We start from the raw sequence: 26,655 nt of genomic DNA on the forward strand, positions 1-26,655 counted from the left end.
TTCGCCTTCAATGAAATCCATCCAATGCTTCATCACTCCCACTTTTTAACGATCCCATGGTCGTTTCTGAGGTGGGCCACCCACTGGGGGAAATTGTTTGTTTTTCGCTCTTTTGTGGGGCATTCCACGATCAATTCTCAATACCTAGATCATGACTTAACTCATCATCTTGACCTTCCTTTCTAGGGTCATCAGTGGTGGACCATGATGATAGAACTTGCATCTTTCTCCACCGTGACAGTAACATCTAGCAAAGTACTTTTTTTTTTTAAACAATCCACTTAAATTTCATAGATGAAATCTGAAATTTACAGACATTCAGGTGGGTCCCAACAAAAGTGGACCGCACCTATCATATACCGCTCTACACCAATTCAAACAAGAAGGAAAACACAATAGCCAACCAATTTGGGGAGAATTGGGGATAGGCCAGCGTCACCTGATGCACCAGGCATCAGGTCCCTACCAACCCGAAAGGAAACCTGCAGAGAAAACAGAGGTTGACCGCTGCCTCCACCGAGAAAAAACCAACACCCTAAGCTGAAATAGAGATCCACAGACAACTTCTCAGCTCCAGAACACAAGGGGCAGCTCAACCGGAGAGAGAGAAACTCCAAACTGACAAACAAACTTGGGCTAGCTCTGATGGAGGGCTAATAGAAATTGAGAGCTGCAGACTATCCCGAAAGGCGACTCCCAGTAGAAACAAAGACAACTGCTGGGAGAAAAGGAGTAGAATAACAAAGAACAACTAGTAGAACCTGCTCCCAAAGGCCATCCGGATTGCCCCAGGCCCCACGGAGCCCATGAAGAGGAGACCACGAACCTGGGACAGAAGATCTTCGGGCAGAGGCTAGGGACAAAAGGGCCTGGACTGCCTATATATCCTATACAATCGGGACTTTTTTTTTATCTTCCTAATAGAGCCCACACCAGCTTTGTCCAGCAGAAACCTCCCTCTCGTCAACCTAGGAAGGTGAGAAATCTCACAGAAGGTCCGACCTTCATTTGACCCACTGCCCAGCCTAGCCAAGCTATCAGCCGGCCCAATGGCCTCCCTGGGGATGAGGGAAACTCTAAAGCAACCCTTTTGGAGAAGAGTTTTTATCCTAGAGAGCCAGTATCTCCATTTCCAAGTAACCGACGCAATCTCAAGAATGCAGTCCACGACCCACTTAGAGTCAGATTCGATTAGCACATGCGAGAAGCCAGCTCTGACACACATATCCAAACCATCGTGAAAGGCCCTAAGCTCTGCCCTGTTATTGGAGGATACTCTATAGCCGTTGCAAAAGGCAAACAGGAGTGAACTTGAGCAGTCTCTGCAGATGCCCCCTCCACCAGCTGGCCCTGGGTTGCCTAACGCGGACCGGTCAATGTTAAGTTTATGCCAACCCTTCGGGGGCTTAGACCAATTCACAACCACACAGTTAGGGGATTGACGGGGGGAAGAAGCCGCGGGGAGGGAACCGGATGAGCTGGGGCTGGATGAGTTGGACGATTAGGCTGTGACGACAAGGATAGAGCTTCCAACCACCAGCTGACGGAACAGAAGGTAACCTGGATAGACGCCCTTAACCCGTCAAATCTTGCTCTATTCCTGGCCTTCCAAATTTCCCAAAGGAGGAAAATAGAGGCTAAACGAAGGGAGGCAGAGGAGGACCTGCGGGAGGAAAGCGACCACCACCACAGAAGACGATCTTGTATGGAGGCATGGGCCGACAGCGAGATACCAAAAAGACAGGCCAGCTTGTCCCACATTTTGCTAGCAAACCTGCTGTGTAAAAGAAGGTGAGAGAGGGTCTTAGAGGAAGGAGCATCTTCGACCAGACCGCAGCAGATACACATAGAGGCTAATGTGATACCTTTCCTTTGGATATTGTCGTCAGTAGGCAAAGCGCAGAACAAAACTCGCCATAAGAAGACAGAGATCTTCGGGGGAATAATAGGGTGCCACACCCAATGAGCCCAGGATTTCCATTGACTAGCTTCCCTAATAACTTCCCACGCTGATTTAACTGAGACATACCAGAGGGGCCAAGAGGCCAGATGCACACATCATCCCTATTAGACGTGAAGATACCCTCTTGCTAGATATGGGCTCGAATCCAGTCCGGGAGGGGGAAGGGGGGATTCTGCGTTAGCCCTTTTGCACCCAGGAAATCAGCCACCACTAGCCCTCTAAGATCGGACGGGATCAGGATAGAATGGATATTCTGTAAAGGGCCCAGCCCGGTCCAGTTACATTGCCAAACGTTACAACCCCCTCTACCAACTTCCCACTGAGCATTTCTGTCAAGGATAGGAAAGAGTTTCACTAAATTATTCCAGAGAGGGGAACAAACAGCGCCTGACCTGAACAAGCTCCCAGCTGGGCTTGAAATTCGATACTTAGAAGCCAAAAATTTAGCCCAAAGACTGTTCAAACCGCTGTATTTGAACCCCCAAGCCATCTTAAGATGAAGCGCCTGCAACATATTCTTCATTTTTCTGATGCCAAGCCCACCTTCAGCCTTTGGAGTGAAAATGAACCTCCAACTTCTCCAATGTTATTTTTTCCGACCATCACTCCATCCCCAAAGAAAGGAGGCAAAAGACTGCTCGAGAACATGCAGGGATTTCAACGGAATAACTGAAGTAGCCATGGTATGCAGCGGCATGCTGCTGAAGACAGAGGCAATCAGTGTCAGCCTCCCAGCCTGGGAAAGAAGGCGAGCGCTCCAACCCTGAATCTTGGCTGAAATTCTACTAATTAACGGGCTGAAATCCCTACACTTAATCCTCCCTTGAATAATGGGGACCCCTAGATACGTGAGCCCCCCAGCGGCCTTCCGAAACCCCAACGTTTTCTCAATATCTCTGACTCTGCCCACAGAAAGCTTGGACGAACAATAGAAAGAACTCTTATGCATGTTTACTCTTTGGCCTGACGCCCGCTGATAGGAAGATAAGAAGACGACGACCTGAAGAAGCGAGCGACGAGATCCGTTAAGGAAAAGGACTGTATCGTCAGCATAAAGGAGGTGAGTGATCTGATGACAACCCTGCTTCAACTTGAAAGGAGAGCACAACCCACCCGCAACCAACCTAGAGAAGCCCCTACTGAAAGTCTCAGCCATCAGAATGAAAAGGCTGGGAGATAGGGGGTCGCCCTGCCTTAAACCTCGAGAAGATTTGAAGAAGCCGCAACTTTCACCGTTGATCAACACCGAGAACTAGTTGTTATTTTAGCAGGACTCCACCAACTTAACCCAGGCCAGGGCGAAACCAAATTGGGAAAGGACTAGCTTCAAGAAGTTCCAATCTACTCTATCGTAAGCCTTCTCCATGTCCAACTTCAGAAGAAGGTTCCCTCCACGCACCTTCCTGTTAATATCTCTTACTGCTTCTTGAGCTATAGCAATGTTCTCCGCTATAGACCGCCCCCTAACAAACGCGCTTTGCTCTGACGATATGAGCTTAGGGAGGAAGGATCCTAACTTATTCGCCACAATCTTAGCAAAAATCTTATATATGCAGTTACACAAACTTATTGGGCGGTAATCAAAAAAGGATTTCGGCCCTGCGATTTTGGGCACCAAGACCACCAGGGTGGACATGAAAGCTCTAGGAAGGACGCCACCTTTGAAGAAATCCACTACAGCTGCATGAATATCTACGCTCACAATATTCCAACAACTATTGAAGAAAGCGCCAGAAAAAACCATCGGGCCCAGGCGCACCGATCTAGCAAAGTACTTGAACATTGCATTCATGTCTATCTGCAAAAGCATCATCATGGACATATGTGTCTATTGACCCTCTTTAACAGCATTCATTGGACCAGTGTACATGGCTCTCATGTGCCAACATATAAATGGCTTGGATCACAAAACATCGCCAATGTATAGATGGTTTGGATCCTTGAGCATGGGCTCCACTTGTCGAGCCAACATGCAGACAGTTTGGATCGGTAAGCATGGCTCCAAGGGCCATGTGGTAGAGCAAAAATGGTAACAGATGGGCCATTTCCGAATCAACGGCTACCAATAAATCTCCTGAGATACAGAAGAATCTCAACGCAATGGTCCAATTTTTAAGAAGACATCAAGTATCAGAATTTACAAAGGTATTTCCCACTTTCAAATAGAATTACTGTTATCCATGGTCCAGGTTTGAGTTGGGCCGATGTCTAAACCAAGCGTCACCCACAATTACAACTCAAACCCGAGTTTGGCCCAACCCTAGAATGAGCCAAAACAAACAGGCTTGAGCCCAGCTTACAATGATCTTGCACAACCAGGTTCCAAGCCAAGCCACCCTCTTTTGTATGACCAATCATACATAATATTGACAAAAATGCCCTTGAAACCGTTAACCAGTTAGGCCATTTGGGAATTATTCAATACTTATGCCACGTATGGATGCACATGCAAACTCAATTGCAAATGATCAGTTTAAATAAAAAGAAATGCCATAAACTAAGGTAATAGTAGGCCTCCTTCAATTTACAGTTATTTCAAAAACTAAAAAGCTTTTATTACAACGAGAATATCCTTCAAATGCAGATGGAACCCAACCCATTTATTATCTTCATTAAGATTTGCAAGTAAATACAGATACGCAATTCAAAAGTTTCTAAGAATTTTGTTTAGACACCATGTATGTAAAGTGGCACATGTGAGTGAAATCTAATCCATCATCCCATGGGCCCAAAATCAACTCAAAACCTATATGCAAAGACTTGATGAAAACCCAACCTGAAAGGATCTGGGTCCAGTGTTCAAGAACTAGACCCAGACCAAGCAAGACCAGAACCCAGTTAATGTGGGTACGGTAGTATAGGAACCAACTCAAACCCAACCTGTTGACAAGCCTAGTGGGCCCACATGGAATACTTGTATAATAGCTTATTCAACAAGAACCCGCAGAGGAACCTACATCTAATCAACATCATTATCTAGGCCTTATCCCCGACTAACTAGTCTGCTACTACTTGAAAATGGTCATTTTGGGTACGTCTTACACAAAAATCATACATCTAATCAACATCATTATCTAGGCCTTATCTCCAACTAACTAGTCTGCTGCTATTTGAAAATGGTCATTTTGGGTACCTCTTAGACAAAAAGCATAACTTTTTATTTTATTGTATTATTATTATTATTATTATTTTATTTTTCACTCACACCCACACACACAGCACATAGAATTTCACCACAATGAGTACTTGAACACATGACCTCGTCTTGAAACTAATTTTACACACATGTTCCATCTTGACACGTGTGAAGGATGTGAATCAGCTGGGCCTAAGGTAACCTTTGGACTGGCATTTCAGCTGATATGGTCCGTGCACAGGTGATAATGGGCCAGGTGGCCCACCTGACTTTCGACAGTGCTTGTGCTTAGCGTGCATGGCCTGAGTAATCCCAACATATTTCCTCTTCATATGATTAAAATAAATTGGTGTATTATAATTACTAATGTATTAAACATTCATGCCTTGCATTGTTAATACTCTTGTACTATTACCTGTGAGACAACTCATTGTACCCATTAGAAGCTCACTATATGTGAAAGCCTGTCCAATGGGAGGGGATGCGGGCCTTACCCATGCCTACCAATGGTAGAAGCATACTGAGTGCAGATGCGGGTTGTCAATATCCAACTCAAGCAAGTGGACGATTTCTATTTATACCCACTTAATACATCATCAACATCATTCACAGTATTCACATTAATTACATTAGTTGCATTGTATTTCTAATTTTTATGCTTAACTGTTATGCTTTACTTATATGTATTATTTTAATGGTATCGTGCACGAACCGTGATGGGTTCACTCACTGGGCCTGACTAGCCAACGGTGTATTTTTGAAAAAACAGTACAAATGGAATTGAAGTAGATACAACAACTCAAGAGTAAGAATATGAAGCCAAACAAGTATACGATCCACATGAACAATGATCATATTTAACAGAAGACGAACTTACTTCACAGTATCAGTAGAATAATTAAATGGACATGTGTTTCCTATTACTATTCTCATTTCTGTTTCAAAATTATTTTTAACAATGATTTAATAAAAATCCTAAATTGGTGGACAAAAATATTTTAGCTTGTATTGTTAATTATTATGTATGTGTAGTGGTGAATGTTTATAAATAGATTAGTGGTTGGTATGAGTGTATTGATAGATGTTAATAAGAATATAAAATTCAGATTATATTATGCATCTATTAAAAAGATGTGACTCATTGATTTAAGTACATTAAGCATACGAGTTATGGATCCTAACTCAGGTCTGAAGGTGCACACTCAGTATCTGACTTTCGAGGCGTGACACAATGCAACCTAGGCATAGAGAATTTGAGGGGAAAGCTTTAAACCCTAATTCATCGACAAATATATCGTTAATAACTTAAATTCTAACATAACTTATCCATCTCGATTTAGATAATCCTTTATCGATTCGGCAAGAGGAGCTTAAGGTCAGTACTGCAGATCCAAAGCTCACATGAAGCCGCACTCGAATACAGCTCCAGGTTGAGAATGAGCCGTCATAAATTGCTTGCGAGGACCCCAAGCTAATCACTGACAAACCCTAACATAAAAAATTTAAAGATTTACTTGAACATGATGAGTTTCCAAACCTAATAGCTTCAAATTACTAGAAATTAGGAGAAAGATGCGTATACACCGCGAGAGAACTTATCTGCTAATCAAAGGCTTACCTGGCTGGGGAAGATGCAGGATGGCTGCAGGGTATGGATCCGAAGGAGAAGGGCCTCGGTACGGCGATCTGCACTTGATCACCTGATCTCTCTCTCTCTCTCTCTCTCTCTCTCTCTCTCTCTCTAGTGGGGTCCAGCAGATTAACGATCTGGATCATTGAACCATGCAGTGTAAATATAGACAATTTCCTCCTTCCAATGGATGATATATTTGATGGAAAGCATATCAGGAAGAGGAGATGGTGCTCCTTAGAACTGCTCCAGAGGTCCTGAACCATGGATCCTTGAAGTTAATTCAAATCATTTCTCGTGTGTCTATTTGTAGGTGACTGATCACAGGATTAGTGTCTATTTCAAGGCATCCCCTGTCCACAGTGTGGTCCATTAAAGCAAAGGTTTGGATCACCCAAATCATGGACCCCCATTTCCAAAATCTTGTGCACAGCACCATTTACATCCTGATGCATCGAGGTTTATGATTCTCTTTAGGTTCTCAACCACCAAAATTGATCTCTAATCATAAGCATGATATGTTAACCGGTTAATTGGATGGTCAGGATGTTTTAAAATCAGAGACATTCATCAGGTTAGGCCCTCCATAAAGCCTAAACCAAAAGTAAGGGAGATCAGCTCATTAGGTAGGTCTTTTTAAATGTACGTTGATATGGACATTCATAGCCCACCTAGGGACAGCGGATTTCCTGCGAAAGCCTTTGTCAGGAAGTTCCTGCGCAAGGATTTTGGGTGGAGCCACTGTGATGTTTGTGAGAATTCAACCCGTCCATCCATTTTTAGAGCTCATTTTAGGACATCCAACCAGAAATAAGGTGTATCCAAAACTCAAATGGGTCACACGAGAAGAAACAGTGGGTATTTAGTGACCACGTTGATATATTTATATGGCCACAGAAGTTCGGTATCGGTCAAACTTTTTGGTGTTTTCACTTCATTCCAGTGAAAATGACTTTATAAACGGTTTGGGTAGCATATAAACATCAAGGTGGAGCCTATGAAGGTTTCAACGGTAATCATTCATTTCCCCCACTATTTCATCTAGCATGGCTCACTTGAGTTCCGGATCCTCCTCATTTTTGGTCGCATATACTAAAATGAGCTAGAAAAATGGATGGACGGATTAGATTCCTCACAAACATCGCAGTGGGCCCCACCCAGAATCCTTGCGCAGGAACTTCGTACTCCTCCAAGTTATGGCTGTGAGCCTATGGTAACCTTCGGCCTGGATTTTCAGCTGATCAGATCCAGCCAATGGTCGGGGCATAGAGGTAGCAATGGGCCAGCAGCCTACCCGACTGGGGCGGGTTCAGACAGGCCGGTCCAACTTCATATGTTCACGAATACATGTGGTCCATCTTCCAATTAATTGTATGTTAACCAATCGAAGGATTGATCATTTATCCAAGTCTCCATCTCTTTGTGAATGTGGTCCACCTGATCAATGGATGGATTAGAAACTTTGACGTCCAAAATAGGGATTTGATTAATTTTCAGGCCAGGGAGTGTTATCTTCAGGCCCAACCTTTGTTGGGACGGGCTTGGGTCCGCTATCAAGGGCCCATCCGGGCTAAGCATGGTTCCGGGCCTTCAAGCTGGGCTTTGCACGCTGGTCTATTTGAAATTTGGAGTTTACTCGGCATGGGTCGATCCCATTGATAGACCAATTTCAGCCATTGATGGGTCTGTTAATTAGCCAGGCTGGATTATTGGGCTTTTGGGTCGGACTTGAGGGACGAGCCAGGCCCCAAATCATTTTGCTGGTTTATTAATTAGTTGGACTTGGGTCGTGTATAAGAGCCCATCATCACGGGTTTGGCAGTTTGGGTGTCGGTTTGAGTCCTCTTGGGGCTAGACCTCGCATAATCATCACAGGCTCAGAAATGGATCGTTTATGAGCATGTACTCATGAATTGCACACCTAACATATGTGTAACTCTAATAAACGGTCCAAATGGTAGACCCCAAGTTACATGGGGTTATTGGATTAGGTGTTATCCGGGTAATACCATTCGACCATGGGACCCACCTTGATTCCAGTATTGTATATCCATGCTGTTTATCAGTTTTTCCAGTTCATTTTAGTGCATCCAAATCTCAAGTGGACCACAGTATAGGAAACACAGTGATCATTTAGCACCCACCATTGAAAAGTGGGCCCACCATAATGTTTATTTTCCATCCAATTTGTTGAAAATGTCTGGAAGACTTGGATGAAGAGAAAACACAAATATTAGCTTGATCGAAAACTTTTATGTTTTTTAATGGTGGGAATTCAATCGTACTGTGTGGTGCACCTGAGACTTGGATCTGCTTCATTTTTGGGACCATGTGCTAAAATTAACTGGAAAAAACTATGGACGGTGTGGATATACAATTAATACATCAAAGTCAGGACAACACCCATCAACGTGTTGCCCGAGTAACACCTAATCCTCTCCCAATTTTCATGGGTCCATCAAAGGCCTGGCTTTCTGGGCCAGTTTCATGAGGCCAAACGGGTGGGCTCGGGCTCAAGCCTGTTTCTAATCGGGCTGTGCATGGACTAGATGTCTAAAATCTCGTCAGCCTGGCCCGTTTCTAGACCTATATCTCCTTCCTATTTTGCCTCAAAATCGAACCGAAATCCCAACCACATGAAGAAGAACCCCAAACCCTAACCCTAATCCTCCAAATATGAATACCGTTTCTTTTTCTTGAAATTTTTTTTTTTCCTTTTCATTTCCCCTGGGCTTGGGCTGGGGCCAAACACTGCATAAACATACGGGCTGGGCTTGGACAGAACTTGGCCCGCCTAACCCGGCCCTTTGACACCGTTACTCCTCAAGTAGTACATGATTAACGTGCATATAAGCCATGTATACTGCACCATTATAAATAAATACAGATATGGTACTCCTTCAGAAAATGAAATAACTGTAATAGATGATATCATGAAATCTCAGTATATAACTGTAATATATGATACACACTCAACTCTGAGTATCGTAACAACAACAATAATAAAACAGGACCTTAGTAAAAAAGAAGAAGAAGAATAAATCAAGATATATAATCAACTTTCTAAGATGAGACAGAAAGCTTCATTTTGAGTGCAATTTCAACATATATAATGAATTTGGTAATAACGATCATCCTTTTAGCAGTGGTTGCTGAGAACGATGAGGGAAATGCGGCTGCCAGTAGCAGCAGCAATCCCATGAACAAAATGCTGTAGATTACAAAGTCGTAGAGTCCTGAGAGTGGCTTAAACGAGAGATAGATGAAGGCACCGCTCACAGATATGGCAGGAAATCCCACCTGAAAAAAATTCATTCTTGATGGATTCCGGATCACAGATTCTTCACCTGGACCTTCTTCAACGTCCAGGTGAAACTCCACAGCTGCTCCCATGTCAGTGTTCTCTGTCTCAGAATCCCCCATCAGAGAGAGAGAGAGAGAGAGAGAGAGAGGTTGTGGGAGGGAACGGAGAGACATGGGGTATTTATTAGGAAGAGGAAGCTTCCGAGTGATTGTGTTTTACGCTGTTCGATATAGATGATGGTGAAATTGGATTGCGTACTGAGTGACTCAGTAGGCTTTTATGGTACTGAGTAAACTCAGTTAGCGTCACTTTAAACGTATATAGTTATCCACGCCGTCCATCCATTTTTTCATCTCATTTTATTCGTTGAGACCAAAATCTAAGAATATAAAAATCTCATCTGAACCACACCACAGGAAAGAGCGGGAATAATGACTTACACCGTTGAAACCTTGCTAAGGCTGACAATGATGTTTATTTTTCATCCAACCTGTTCATAATATCACATAGACATGGATGAAGGGAAAATACAGATTATAACAGCTTGATCCAAAATTTCTTTGGGCCCTAAAAGTTTTTCAATGGTAGAATTTCAATTCACAATGTTTCCTATGGTGAGGTCCACTTGAGCTTTCGGTATACTTCATTTTTGGGCTCACGCCTAAAATTATCTGTTAAAATTGATGAATGGAGTGGATGAAATACATAAATCGTGGCGGACCGCACAGAGTTTACTCAGTACGCAATCCGCTTCCGATCATGGTGGGGCCCACACAGGTGGATCCTATTTTAGGTAAATACCATTTACGCGCGAGGAGTTAAGCGGATTGTGTCCGCCGTCGCTGCCATGTTGATTCGTCGTCAGGTCTCTTTCCGGTTCCACCGTGATTTAAATGTTTTGTCCCCGCCGTCTAATCCATTTTTCCATATCATTTTAGGATACTAAAAAAATAATGAGTTATATCCAACTATCAAATGGGCCACACATTGGGGATTAAACGGTCACCACTAAAAACTTATTGAGATATACATAAGTTTTGAATCAAGCTGATATTTGTGTTTTCCCTTAGTCATAGTCTATGTGACGTTATGAACAGGTAGGATGGTAAATAAACATTAGACGGGCAAATAAACATTAAAATGACTCTTAGAACGGTTTCAACGGTGGATGTCTGCTTCCTCTTGTGTGATTTACTTAAAATTTGGACGTCCCTTTTTTATGGTTATATACTCTGAAATAATGTGAAGAAATGGATGGACGGTGTGGATAAAACCAATATATTAGTGATCCCACGGAACAAATGCCATGGACAGATTGACGTGCAGCCGGCTTAGGACTCAATCAGTTTAATGGAAATGACACTTCCGAGCCTGGGCTTTTGGTCAATCATTTTGCACTTTGTTTTCAATTTGTCACGGTACGATTGCGTTGGATCCTCCAACTTGGAACGGCCACCAGCTTTGAGTGCCACATGATGTATGTTTTATCCATGCCGTCTAATCCAGTTTTCATATCATTTCAGGATATAAAGAAAAACGATTTATATCCAAATCTGAATTAGACCACACATTAGGAATTAAATGGTCACGCATTAAAAGTTTATTGAGCTCTGCGGAAGTTTTGAATCAAGTTAATATTTGTGTTTTCACCTCATCCTAGTCTATGTGAGTGTTTCAAACAGGTAGGATGGCAAATAAACATTAGACTGAACCTTAGGACAGTTTCAACGGTGGATGTCTGCTTCCTCTTGTTTGATCTACTTAAGCTTTGGACGTCCCTCATTTATGATCATATACTCTAAATAATGTAAAGAAGTGGATGGACGGCATGGATAAAACCAATATATTAGTGGTCCAATGGAACAAATGCCATGGACGGATTGAAGTGCAGCCGGAAGGACTCGATCAGTTTTTTGTAAAAGGCACTCCCCCCGCTACCTTATGCGTTTGCGCGGATTGTCTCCTACTCCCGCCCGTCTCTACCGTAGAGCCTAGACTTTTGGTCAATCATTTTTCACTTTGTTTTCGTTCCGACCCGTCTCCTACTGGGAATGGCCAGGAGCTTTGAGTGCCACCATGATGTATGTTTTATCCACACCGTCTAACCGATTTTTCCATATCATTTTAGGATATAGAAAAAAAATGAGTTATATCCAACTCTCAATTGTACCACACATTAGGGATTAAATGGTCACCGTTAAAAATTTATTGAGATCTTCAGAAGTTTTGAATCCAGCTGATATTTGTGTTTTCCCTTCATCCTAGTATATGCGACGTTATGAAGAGGTAGGATGACAAATAAACATAAGACTGACCCTTAGAACGGTTTCAACGGTGGATGTCTGCTTCTCCTCTTGCGTGATCCCCTTAAGCTTTGGATGTTCCTCATTTGTACTCATATACTCTAAATTAATGTTTAGAATTAGATGGAGATGGATGGCGTGATAAAACTAATATATCACGGTGGTTCCACAGAGCATCTGCCTGGACGGATTGATGTCCAGCCGGGGCAGGACGAAAACGATCCCAAAGGTACACACACCGTATCCAATTTCTACTTGAAGCTTGGTCAATCATTTTGCCCATTGAGGAGGAATTACAGAAATATCGTGTTCGCTGGATGGATTGCGATTTGCCCGTCTCCGACTCAGAACGGTCAGGAGCTTTGAGTGGCCACCATGATGTATGAGTCTTATTCACACCGTCCATCCATTTTTTTCGTATCATGATCATTTTAGGAAATACGCCCAAAACTTAGGTAGATCCTAGATATATGTGAACTACACAATAGGGATTAAACTCTTACCATTGAAAACTTATTGGGGGCCACAGAAGTTGTTGATGGAGCTGATATTTGTGTTTTCTCTTCATCCAGTTATACGTAACTTTATGAATAGGTTGGATGGCAAATAAACATCACGATGGGCTCTAGAAAAGTTTCAACGGTAAGAATCATTATCACCGCTGCTTCCTATTGTGTGTTACACTTGACCTTTTTATCGCCTAAATTTTGGTAATATATCGTGAAATGATACATAAAAATGGAAGGACGGTGTGGATAAAACCCATACATCACAGCGGCCACTCAAACCTCCTGCCAGTTCCCAGCTGGAGACAACAGTAAAGCTCCTTGATAGTATAAAATCAACTTTGATGTGGGCCCAGCAAACAATGAGTATGGATGCCACACCACATCGACACTTGATCTCATGATCTCAATGTTGAGATAGTCTATTTACCACTGAGCCGTGGATGATTGATTGTGCGGTCCATATGATATTTTCATCAAAATGATGATTTGTATGCATAGCTAACATAAGATTTCCCACATGATGAGTGGAGTTTATTTCACATATACAATATGATCCTCTACGGATGGAGCTTGGTTGGTTTACACTGGCATATTTTCCAAAGTGGTAAAAGACCCCATCTCTCTGGGTCCACATGTATTGTATATGCAAAATCTACTCAGTCCATCAGGTGAGAAGTTTTATTTGGACCGTTCATACCGTAGAAATTAATTTACATGAGCCACACCAATGGAAATAATGTAAAATTACTCTCAATACCACTAAGTTCATGCAGTGGCTCACTTGATTCCTGAATCATGGGGATTTTTTGCATCTACATTTCATCCTCATAAGTTGCAACTGATTAACAGGTTTGATGAAAGTTATGTACCATAGCACCCCTGATGAAAGCTACGTACCATGGTTACGTCACACACAAACTTATGGTTAGCATACCATAGCCATTCTTCCTTGTAGTGTGGCACACTTGATTTGTGAAACTTTCTGATATTTGACTTCAGGACCCATAATCAAGGATAGAAGCTGATGGACGGAGTGGATTTTATATATTCAAAATGTTGGTCCCCACCGATCTTACATGTTTTAACGGTTGTGTTGAAACAGATATTGTAGAGGAATCTGGTCATCCCTTTTCTATTTTGCCGTTAATCATAAAAATACCATTTCGTTACGTTTTCTTGTGTATTCTTAAAAGATTGCACGTGCACTTCTCAGGGTCCACCTTCCGTGAAATCCATCCAATGCCTCACTCTATTTTCTGTGAAGCGGATTGTAGGGGGCGCCACACACCACCACTTGTGACGTCTGTTGGCTATCGTCTACTTTTTTCAGATTCTTTTAGTGCATGAATACAAAAATGAGGTAGATACAAAGCTCAAGTAAACCACACCACAAAAAGTAGTAGGGATTGAATGCCATGAACAGGTTACATGGCAAACATAGTGATGGCCCTTGAAAGGTGATCAACGGTGGGGTTCATTGTCCCCATTGCTTTCTATGGTGTTGTCCACTTGAGCTTTGGATCTTTTTTTTTTCCTTTATTTTTTTTCATGCCCTAAACTGATATGTAAAAATAGATAGACAATATGTATATAACACATGTATTATGGTAAGGCTCATAGAACTTGGTGACATCAACACACTGCGGCATGCAATTCACATTCCCTTGTCCGGCTTCCTACACGGCCAGTTTAGAACAGTGAACATGGTTCCAAGTGACAACATAAAGACGATTTAAATCACTCAAGTGGGTTATTTCATTTCTTTTGCCCAACTTTAAATTTTATGAGCAACGGCCTTCTCAATTTCTCTATTAATGTGAACTATTGACTCAAGAAATTTAAAATGATCATTTTGTGTCTATAATACTAATTAACTCTTCACTTTTGCTCCTATTATTACTAAAATTGCATTTCATATATTCTGTTCTAGGTTAAAACCTTTGAATTCTAAAGCATCCTTTATAGTTCTAGCTCTTCAGAAAAAAGCCTTTGCCTTAATAGAGAAAATTGCAGATTTTGTCACCATAGTCCTTTCCTATAAATGGAAAGAGGTATTTCCTTATGAATGTGAAGATGTCCTCTCATGAAAATGATATCAAGCAATAATAAAAGGATATAGAGGAAATTAAGAGAATAATATTGTCCATATATCTTGTCCCTTAAATAATCTAAGCCGTAAATCATAATTCGATGCCATCTATACTGTAGAATCAAAGGGGTGATTAGACCAATTTGCTCCATTAGTGATTAGGTGGACTGCTATACCTGAATCATTCATCCTCGGCTTTGTGGAGGTCTCATATTGTATACACTGTCAGATCCTGAGGGCCCACTCTTCCACACAAACTTTCGACTAGTACAAAGTTTGAAGGTCATGATGAAAGGTCCCAAGATAAGTTGATTCATGATTTGGGTTATCAAGTATCTGATAATGGGATGACCTAAACTAGTGCCCCTAAAAAATTTCTATAAATTTCCTATGTGGAGCAACAATGGTGATGGATGGGGTATTTCATAATCAGCAGCTACCAATAAACTCCTCATGCAGGCACTTACGGCATAAAGATGGAAGAATCTCGATGCAATCCTCTAATCCTTAAGAAATAATCCATCAACCAAGAAACCTAATTTAGCGAATGCAAATATGTTGTGGCAAGGGTTTATGCTCAGAAAATCAACACCTTTTAGTGGTTACATTTTCAGAAAACACACACAAATAAAAATAAAAATAAAAAAGGTCCTTGCAAATGATCATTCATGCCGCATTTGAATGCACATGCGAACTGAATTGCCAACTATCAGTTTAATTAAGAGAAATGCCATAAACTAATTAGGTTAAAGTAGCTTTCCTTCAATTTACATTTCTTTCAAAAACTAAAAAACTTTTGGTGCAATGAGAACATTCCTCATGCAAGTAATTGTAGATGAGAAAATCATGCAGTTAGTCATGTATGTATATGGATCCCAAACCATTTCTTATCTTCATTAAGTTTCACAAGTAAATACAGATGTAATTCAAAAGTTTCTAAGAGATTGTTTACACACCATACAAGTGTTAAAGTGGCACATGTGAGTGCAATCTAATCCATCATCGTGTGGGCCCAACCATGAAAACGCTCTCAGATGTCCCAAACTCAACTCAAAACATATATTCAAAGACTTGATGAAAACCCGAACCTAAACGGATTTGGGTCCAACCTTCAAGAACTAGACCTAGACCCAGCAAGACCAGAGCCCAATTAATACGGGTATAGGTAGCACATGACTTGACCTGAACCTAACCTATTGACAGGTTGATCCAAGACAATTAACCACTAGCGCTAAAAGTTCAAACTGATAGAGAATGGCGAATTAAGCCTTTTATCTCATAGCCCAGGCCTCAAATTCATGGGTTAGATCATCGGCGAAACCCTCCTCATGAGCCCCAAATCTATGAGTGCCGCCTCACACAAGCCACCCGTATCACATAGCCCCTAAATCCATGGGTTCCATTAGCTGCCCACTTTGAGGGTGCCCCTGCATCCTATATGTCACCCCACTCAAGCCCGGTGTGAAAATGCCCCCACATTACAGTCCCAGTGGGCCTCACATGGAGCACTTTTTATGATACCTTATTCTACAAGGACCTAAAGAGGAAACAACCTCCAATCAACATCATTGTCTAGACATAATCCCCAACCAACCTGTCTGTTACTATAAAATGGTCATTTTTGGTACTTCTTAGACAAAAATTATAAGTAATTTCTAATTTCTCAATAAAGAAATAAAATGCATTAAACGGTCCAACCTAGAATCAAAGAAATGGAATCTTTTTCTTTAAAAAAAAAGGACCCAAAATCTCATGTTTGATTGTTACACATGTTTAGTATGTGTGTGCGAGGTGCGGACATTCATTAGGTGCTGTGAACCAACTGATCCAATAGTCAGTTCAGTTCCACATCCACTAAAAAAATGGGGAAGTCTACATTCAAGCCCATCTGATAAATGGATCGATTTCAATCCACGTCGCATACATGGAAAAACCGATTCGATCAGCAACTGAAATCTTGCACTCATAAAGTGAGTATTGAAACTCTAGTAAGAGTTAGTTCACAGCTCAACGTCTGGCATGCTGAAGAAGGCATAGCTTTGGATTGCCTAATCCACAGTGATGGAATATACTCAGGTCACAGAGCGTCTACCTCGGGCCCAACCATTTTTGGGCGGGCTTGGGCCTCTTAAATAGGCCCATGCAGGCTACCGTTCAAGCTAGGATTTGTGCGTTCATCTATTCAAAATTCAAAGTTTGATTGGCCTGGGTCCATCCCATTGATAGTCCAATTTCATCCATTAATAGGTTTATTAATGGGCCAGCCTCGATTATTGGGCATTAGGAGAAAATAGTGCATCAAGGGGCAAGCCTTAGCCTAAATCATTACGTAGGTATATTAATTGGCTGGGCTTGGGCCATGCATTAGAACCCATCAGCACGGCCTATTTAGGGTTTCAAGGGCATTTTTGTCAATATCAAGCATGAATGGCTCACCTAATAAACAACCCAGATCTTGCACTAAAGAGGGTAGCTAGGCTTGGGTACAGGTCTGCTAGGGACCAAACCATGCATAATCATCATGGGCTGGGTTTAGCCTGTTTTTGGTCATGGGTCTAAAATTTACTTTGTGGGCTGGGCTAAGACAGCCTTGGTCTGGTCCATTGGTAGCCCCACCCAGTGAGGTTTTGGGTCGAAGCTGGTGCTGGTTTGGGCTTGGACTTATTAATTTGGCCCGTGGGGTAGGCTTGGGCCCAGCTCGTGTGGACCAATCTATTCTGAGCCCGGGTTGGGTTACTTTAGTGGGGCCTCGTGTGATGTGATTTCATGTCTACGTGTGGCCACTGATGCATGCATCTTATTTCAATCTTCTATTAAGCAACGGACGCGGATTAGCTAATGATAGGTTGAGTAGCAAGGCTCGCTACTAAAGTGACGTCACTAAGTTATGTGGGATCCATCATGATGTATGTGTTGTATCCACACCGTCCATACATTTGAAGAGATCATTTTAAGGTATGATACAAAGAATGACTCATATCTAAATCTGGAGTGGACCCCGCCACAGAAAATAGTGAGGAGAGTAATGACCACCGTTGAAACCTTCCTAAGGTCCACTATGATGTTTCTCTGAGATACAACCTGTTCATAAGTTATCACGGACATAAAATAAGGGAAAGAATCAAATATCAACTTATCGAAAACTTTCGTAGCCATTAAAGTTTTTAATGGTGGGCTTCACTCTCTCCACTATTTTCTGTGGTGGGTTCCACTGGAGCTTTGGATCATGCCCTAAAATGATCTCTACGAATGGATGGACGGTGTGGATACAAAAAATACATCATGGAGGGACCAACAGAACTTGGTGACGTCACTTCAGTAGCTAGACTGGCTACTCAACCTTTCAGTGGCTAATCCGCATCCTTAGGCAACACATGCATCTACCATATATACCTTGGTTATCATTTTTCTAAATTTCTATTACTTTGTTGATGGGTGGCCCACCTGATCAAGTACTGTATTAAGGAACATCCACTGGCCCACCTGTTCAAGCATTGGATTAGGGACACGGATTGCCTGCTGACGCTGCCAGTAGTGAAGTGGCTACCGGATAGCTCTCTGTGGGCCCACCATGATATATGTGTTTTATCTATGATGGCCATCTATTTTTCTAGATCATTTTAAGATATGAGCCTAAAATTGAGATGGATCTTTATCTCAAGTGGACCACACTACAAGAAAATAGTAGTGATTTAACGCCCACCATGAAAAACTTGCTAAGGTCCACTACAATGTTTATTTGCCATCTAACCTATTGATTTGGTTATGTAGAAGTGGATGAAGGTAAAAGAACAAATATCAGCTTCATTCAAAACTTTTGTGGCCTATGAAGTTTTGAATGGTCGGAGTTCAATTACGACAGGTTCCCGTGAGAATTGGATCTGCCTCATTTTTGGGCTCATGCACCTCATAGTCAAAACACGACTACGTGCTTTGATTACTTTGGTAAGCCCTTAATCCGAGCGAGTAAACACGGTTAAAATCACAACAGGAAGGCAAACAGCGGTTCAAAGTGTCAACTTTGCCGATGTGCCGGCTTTTTGCACAAAGTCGTTGCTACCAACACTAACTTTGCACAAAACTGGTACCAACACTGCTTTTTTGCATCGGACCGGCCTCTTCTCAATTGGATGTGGGTTTAGCTCGATTTGGCCTGACTTATATATTGGACCAATCCCTGATTTACACCAATTTATGATATGCTTCGGCTTGCCCAAGCCTGACATTGATGCCACGGCTTAAGGCTCGAGAGAACCGAACCTGCTCCATCTTACTCATTTATGTAAGACTTCTATCAGGTGGGCCACACATGATCATCAGATCTGACCGTTGAATTATTCAAATTGAGCAATTTAGTGAGCCCCACTACAGTTGTGATCATTGTAAATAGGTTTGGGGCGAGACACTTGAACCGCAGTCCCTATACTTGGTTATTAAGCTAGATATGAAAACTTGCGATGTGAAAACCCTAGAGGGAGAAGTGTGATGGGTAAGCTTCTAGCCAATTTTCCTATATATAGACGTCTTGGTCTTCTCACCACCACAATAAAGAAAACCTAGTCCAATTGAATGTTCTCCTAAAGGTATAAGGTATGTAAGATCAAGATTTCTGTCGGTAGAATATCTTTCCAATCAGGTACGCTTTTAGATTATGGTTTTGAGTCTCTATTGTTGATGCATAGACGATTTGTCGATTCCACAATACAAGTATAAAAATTTACCCTTACATGTCCTTACCTTGAACGCCTATAAAAGAGGGTTTCACCCCCCATAACCACACAAAAGAGAGTCCTCAGGGATAAAGAGTGAGTCTAGTGAGGGGGTCTAGAGAGAGAAAGAGAGTTGAAATAGAGAGAGAAAGAAAGTGAGAGATAAAGGCAGAGCTTTTGCCGCTAACCTATATCATCCAAAAGCCGAAGCTCGGCTTTCTGTCTATTCTCTCAATCTCTTATGTTCTTTCATTCTCTTTTATTCTATTTCAACTTCATAGCTAATGTTGTATTCTCGATTTATCTTTTTTCAGTCTGTATATTTCAATCTCACTGCTTTAAACACCCGAGGTAGTAGGCTCTGATCTGACATCATGTAAAGTATGTTCTACAGTTGCCCCTCTTGAGGATCTTCTGTATCAGAATACACAACTTGAAGGAGTAATCGAAAATTTTATGTACTTTGTCTTTTCTGTACTTCTATTAAAAAATTAATTTTCTTTTCTACCATTATCATTTCATTTTTAATTTATCTTTTGTAATTTAGACATATAAAGCTTAGTACTTTACTAGAAGTTATTTGAATCCCCTTTGAAAGCATACAATATTGTAAAGTAGATACCGTGTTTCACACAAGCGGTAAAAGGCTGCCTAACCTTTTCTTTTTTTTTTCTTTTGTGAAATTGAGGCCCTTATTTAAAATTCATAACCCTAATCAAAATAGGGTTACTCGAGTTAGGAATACTTTACTTTTCCATATCTCTAGAAATTTCACGGATTCTATCCAACCGTGAATTATGAAGCCATTTTCTGACTACTGGAGACTTTTAAATAGTGCTAAGTTGAGTCATTCTATTAATCTTGTGAGCCTAAAATCATTGGGTTATTTTAAACCAAGTGCAACCCCCTGGGTCTAACATCTGAGGATATGAACATCTTGCATAAGGGGTTACGAACGGGATAAGTACAATTATTAGCTTTTCTTCTTAACCCCTCCGCGAGGTTCGGGTATGGAAGTCTTAACGATGAGTTTTACTAGATCTAGATAGACTTCGGATATGGGCCTTTATACATTGCTACACGTATCAATCAAGTACCTAAAACTCTCTTATCAACCCCACTGATCCGCGTCGACGCCCCCCCACACACACACACATGCATTGTTCAACTCATGCAACCATCGAGACGATCAAACTCGGGCGCCTAGTGGGCAGCTTGGGGAAAGTTTTCCTAAGTGTTCATAGCCCTAAAATGATATAAAATATGGATGGACAGCATGGATAAATCATATACATCTTGGTGAAGTCCACAGGCACCATCCAATGGCTATAAGCTATTGATAGCGTCAACATGCAATCTGCATCCTTGAATTGGGAACATCTATTGTGGGAGTACATAGGTAATCAAGTAAGACAAACACTTCTATGGAAAATAAACAGTCAGAGAGATCATTTATCTATATTCAATGTACATATGTTACTCACTTAATGGGTGGGCCAACATAGTTCTTTGGATGTGACATGTGTTAAAGTTGTCATCCAGTAAATATCTCAAATCCTACACATGCATTCGATGTGGTATTGGGGATCAGGCAAATCCAAAACTCAAGTTGGGTGAATAGAGGAATGGGGATTCCCACCATTGAAATTGTCCTGGATCCCACCGTTTTGTTTGTATGCCATCTAATCCGTTCATAAGTTAAGTGACACGAAGATAAAAGTACAAGCGAAATATCAACCTAATCCAATACTTGGGTGGGACACACTAAGGTTTCAATGGTAGGTATCTCTATTCACATTTCTCCCCATGGTGTGACCTACTTGAGCCTAGGATTGGCCTTATTTTTGGGCTCATGTCCTAACTTGAGCTAAGCCAAGTGATGGACAAAGTGGATGTTAATCTGTCTCTCTCTCACACACACATCACAGTGGGCCCTACAATTTCGCATCTTAGAGACAGATTGTTTATGAGCACGCCTTCATAAATTAATAACTATATATGTCCTAGAGATGGATTGTTTATGAGCATCCATTTATAAATTATACACATGGCACACTTTTAAATTTAATAAATGGTCAAAATGGTAGACCCCAAGTTACATGGGTCATCAATCATGGGCCCCAAGTTTCACGGAGAGCAGATTTGATGTTACTCAGGTAATATGTTAGTGAGTGTTTCCCTGACCATGGTGCCCACCTTAATGCTTGTGTTGTATATCCACGCTATCCATTGGTTTTTCCAGTTCATTTTAAGGCATGGTTACAAAAGTTAAGAAGATCCACATCTCAAGTGGACAACGACACAAGAAACAACAGTCAATTGAAAGCCCGCCTTTAAAATTTTCCTAGGACCCATTATAACGTTTATTTGCTATCAAACCTCTTAATAAGGTCACACAAAACTGGATGAATAGAAAACACAAATATCAACTTGATCCAAACTTTTGTGGCCCCCAAAAGGTTTTTAATGGTGGGCATTCATTCCCCTTTGTGTGGTTCACTTGAGATTTGATCTGCTTCATTTTTGGAACCATGTGCTAAAATGAGCTAGAAAAATTGATGGGTAATGTGGATATAAACACATATATTAAGGTGGGCCCATGAGTAGGGAATAGGGTAACACCCAATCCGCTCCCAGTTTCATTGGTCTTAACTCCTAATAATGGCAGCCAGACTTGGGCTGGAGCATTAGGCCTGAGGGTAGGTTTGGGCTTAAACTTAAAGTCTAAAGCCCATCAACCAGCTCGATCATTTCTGTCTTCCACTCTAATATTAGTTTTACAGCTAAATTTTCTTCCCAACATTCTCCCCATTTACTATTAATCTCCCAAAATTCGGCACCGAGTATAATGCCTTAGTCCCGAGTTTGAAGGTATGATGTATATGAATTACACAATATTCTCTTTTCATAATTACATTAAAACTAAATCTCATGAAATATAATAAGAACTTCAATCACATTAACTACTGAAGGATATTAAACTTATGTTTACAAATAAAATAAGAAAACCGCAACTACAAACTAAAGTAAGAAATCCACAATCATAAATAAAGTCTTACTAATCACCAGACTCATTATATAGTTCTTATTACAAGGCTTTCTTCACCAAGCAATTGTTCCAGAACAGAATGTAAACATAACTAGTTCGTTCTTTAAGGTAATCTTTATTCTTATGATCACTATCCTCCACGACAATTCCTGCAACTAAAATGTCCCAAACATAAGTGAGTTGAAAAGCCCAGAAATAATGATCTCAATTAGTTTCCAAAATAAGTACTTATAAAAAATACTAGAGATACAAAAATAATAAATTTTCAAATACAATAATAATAAAATGTATATCAACAATGATAATAATCCAAAATTTATAAATTTCAAATAAAACATGTTTCTAAATAAGAAAAGTTTCGTAATGATGATCAATTTAATACGACAATTTTCAAATATAATAGTGAAAAAAATCTAGCATTTTCAAAAATAACAATTTCATATATGACAGGTTTTCTACTATAACATTTAATTAAAACAATTAATACAAGTGAGTTTAAAAATATAAATAATTATAAAGTGAACAAAATTTTATTGTTAATATAAATTATAATACCAAATTACGCTAAGATGCATTATGTAATGCACGAGGGGTGTACTATTACCCACTTAAACAAGTCATTGGTAACATCGGGGCATTTTATCACCATTAGGCCACAATTCTTTACTAATACAATACCTATCTAATATGTGGCCTCTTAAATTAATTCTCATCATATCCATCTATGTAAACCATGGTAAGAGATGTGATCAGGTTGGTTGGGAAAAAACCTATATGTCATTTCTAGGTAAGTGACGCCTTATCACATTACACTCAGGCTAAGGTAGGCCAAGAGGATCCAATTAAGATTTAAGGTAATTTCAACCTAATGGGTCTAAAAAGCTCTTATATTTTACTTTTCGAAACTTGCAATTAGAGGAAGGGTGTATCACCCTATTATTTCCAAAGCCAGTCAATGAACACACACACACACACACACACACACACACACACACACACACACACACACATATATATATATATATATATATATATATATATATATATATATATATAAATAGAATTTTTTTTCTTTATAAATATAAAGGAAATAGATTGAAGGCTCAAGTGGACCACACCACAGGAAACGGGGTATTGAACTGCTTATGTTGAAAACCTGTTGGGAGCCACAGAAATTTTGGATCAAGCATATATATATATATATATATATATATATATATATATATATATATATATATATATATATATATATGGATATAATTCTATTCCATTCAAAGGTTATTGATCTAACTGCTTGTATAAACTACAAAATCAATTCTGATAACTCAATAATTAATGAAAATTCAATGAATCTCAAGGATCCTAACCATTACATGTATATTTTTCAGTACAAGTCACATGGTTACAGATCTTAGCCAAACATACGATTACTTACATCTAATCATTAAAAAATAAATAAAGAAGTAAATAAAAATGTTCACAATACTATTATAGAATGTACATCATTCCAAAAAAATTAACCAAATAATCATGTTGAGATAAAATGCATGATTTTCATACATCGGTAAATTCTGATCTAAATGGAAAAAAAATAACTTATTTAATTCAAAACCTCATAATAAGATAATTGATTAAGATATAATCTAAACATTTATGGTTATCTATTTTAAATCAAAATAATATACACACAAGATGATAACTATGATAGCATATAAAAAAAGATTTAAACAACTACAATGTCGGGACAAACGAATGATTATACGTAATATAAAATGTGAAAGTTAAACTATGGTCAGATTTATACACGTTCATGTAAAATGCATATCTATATTTAATCAAAATTTGTGTATCCAACTAATGGTTAGGTTTATACAAATTTACATATTAATCAATATCCTGATTTGTATATATTTGCACATCTATTGATGACCATATTTATATACATTTACTCATCAAAACTAACGGCATAAGGATACAAATTTACACATCCAATGGGTTGCTAGCTTTAGACAAAATCTATATATGCTTAATGGCTAAAAGAAGGTGGTTTGATAACCCAATCTAATGAATAATACACATGGTTTAATGCTTTTTATTTCTTGATAGATTTATTCAAGATGATTCATGTGATCAAAAGACAACCATGTGCATGACTATACACTTGATCAGTAGACAAATCTGCATGTTTATTCCTAGCTAGATTCAATCCAAATAGATTTATGCATCTTTCTACAGTTGATCAGTTGACAGATTTCCACATCCATATATAAGTCCAGTTTGGACAAATTTACGGATCTTTTTAATGTTTGAATTTAGACAAATTGGACGTCCAAACAATGATCATTTTTTTAGTAAATTAGATGTCCAATCAACAGTTAGATTTTGAGTAGATTGGGTGCCTAAACAACTGTCAAAATTTTAAAAGATTGGGACACCCAATTCGGTCCAATATTCATGCGATTTGGACCGTCTAAATCTATCCAAAATTCCTATCATTTATCCCATACAAAAACTATCCAATTCCATGCCAAATTAAAGTATCCAAATCTATATTAATCAAACTATTTAAATTTATCCAAAAATTCATGCCAATTAAACAATTCAAAATACTCTACAATTTATGGAAATCAATTAATCAAATTTGTGTAAAATTTTACTCCAATCAAACCGTTCAAAAAAGTGTAGATCTGACATGAATTAGGTCATTCAAAACTATCCAATTTTAAGCACGATGAACTGCTAATATTTACGGACAAAGAATATACAAAATACAAAAAGATTCAAACAAGAAAATGAGTGCATAAATTAATAAAAGAAAAATAAAAAAATGTACTGAAATTTCACTCACATGTTTGTCCGAACAATGCAAAAAGGAGCGTCTCTTGCCACCTTTTTTCTTTAATCTCTCTCTCTCTCTCTCTCTCTCTCTCTCTCTCTCTCTCTCTCTCTCTCTCTCTAAACCAGCAAGGAGTCATGGATGAATGCTAGACAACAACAGGGCTACTCGATTTTCTTCTTTTTTCTCTTTGTGTATATATATATATATATATATATATATATATATATAATGTTGCTGCCTCACAACTATGGTTGAAAGTCGGGCAGGTTGGGTCAAGATGGTGCTCAACCCTAGCCCAACTCAAGGTTCCTATGCCTTAACCCTAATCCAACTCAACCTTGGGTTGAGAATTCTCAACTCGAGCCCAACCCAAGCGGGATGAATCAAGTTGATCGGGTGGATACATGCTTATATTTTCGTTATTACATTAGTTTATTATATTTTAATATATATCTTATTTTTTGTATCTATGATTTTATATATAGTTATTTATCGTAAAAAACTTCAATTTTTCTAGACAAACAATCTAAAATACAGGATAACTACTCTAAAAGTCGTGTTGTGTAACACACAATCTATTTGGGAGAGAGAAATTCGACATATCGTGGTAGCTTGAGTTATCGCAAGTGGCGTGGACCAATGAGACCCGACGACATTGGAATTTCATGTGCCCTCAACACATATGATCCATACTCAATTATAATTTATAAGTATAATTTATATATATTGATCGGATTAGAGTTAGGTTGGGCAACCCGAGACCTCAATCTGAGCCTAACCCAAGTTTTATCGGGTTGGTGTATATATAGCCCAAGCTCCTGAACAAACCAGATACATCCTGCACAAGCCCAACCCAATGATGGGTCAGTCATGGGTGGGTCGAGTTGAACCTACCCAACTTTCAGCCCTACTCACAACGTGTTGTACATGCTATATATTGACAATGGTTAGGAAACTACTCTGGAGTCGTATGCACGTGTGACCCATGCTCGCGGTGAGATTAAATTTAAATTTAAATTACAAGGATAAAAGGAAATTAAAATATTTGGTTTTGCTATAGTGTGAATGGTGGATCTTTCTCATTTTTCCTATAGAGAACTAAAATTAGCTCAAAAAACAGATAG

At 39.7% G+C, this 26,655-nt stretch overlaps 1 long non-coding RNA gene across 1 annotated transcript in view; it reads left to right on the forward strand.

Moving 5' to 3' along the window:
• Nucleotides 1–6,912, forward strand: part of LOC131227835 (uncharacterized) — a 31,693-nt gene extending 24,781 nt beyond the window's left edge. Inside the window, exon 5 of the long non-coding RNA XR_009162527.1 lies at nt 6,845–6,912. This is a non-coding gene — a long non-coding RNA (uncharacterized LOC131227835). The remainder of the gene's footprint in view (nt 1–6,844) is intronic.
• Nucleotides 6,913–26,655: the final 19,743 nt, after the last annotated feature.

This window comes from Magnolia sinica, chromosome 15 (assembly GCF_029962835.1).
Source record: "Magnolia sinica isolate HGM2019 chromosome 15, MsV1, whole genome shotgun sequence".
NCBI lineage: Eukaryota > Viridiplantae > Streptophyta > Magnoliopsida > Magnoliales > Magnoliaceae > Magnolia > Magnolia sinica.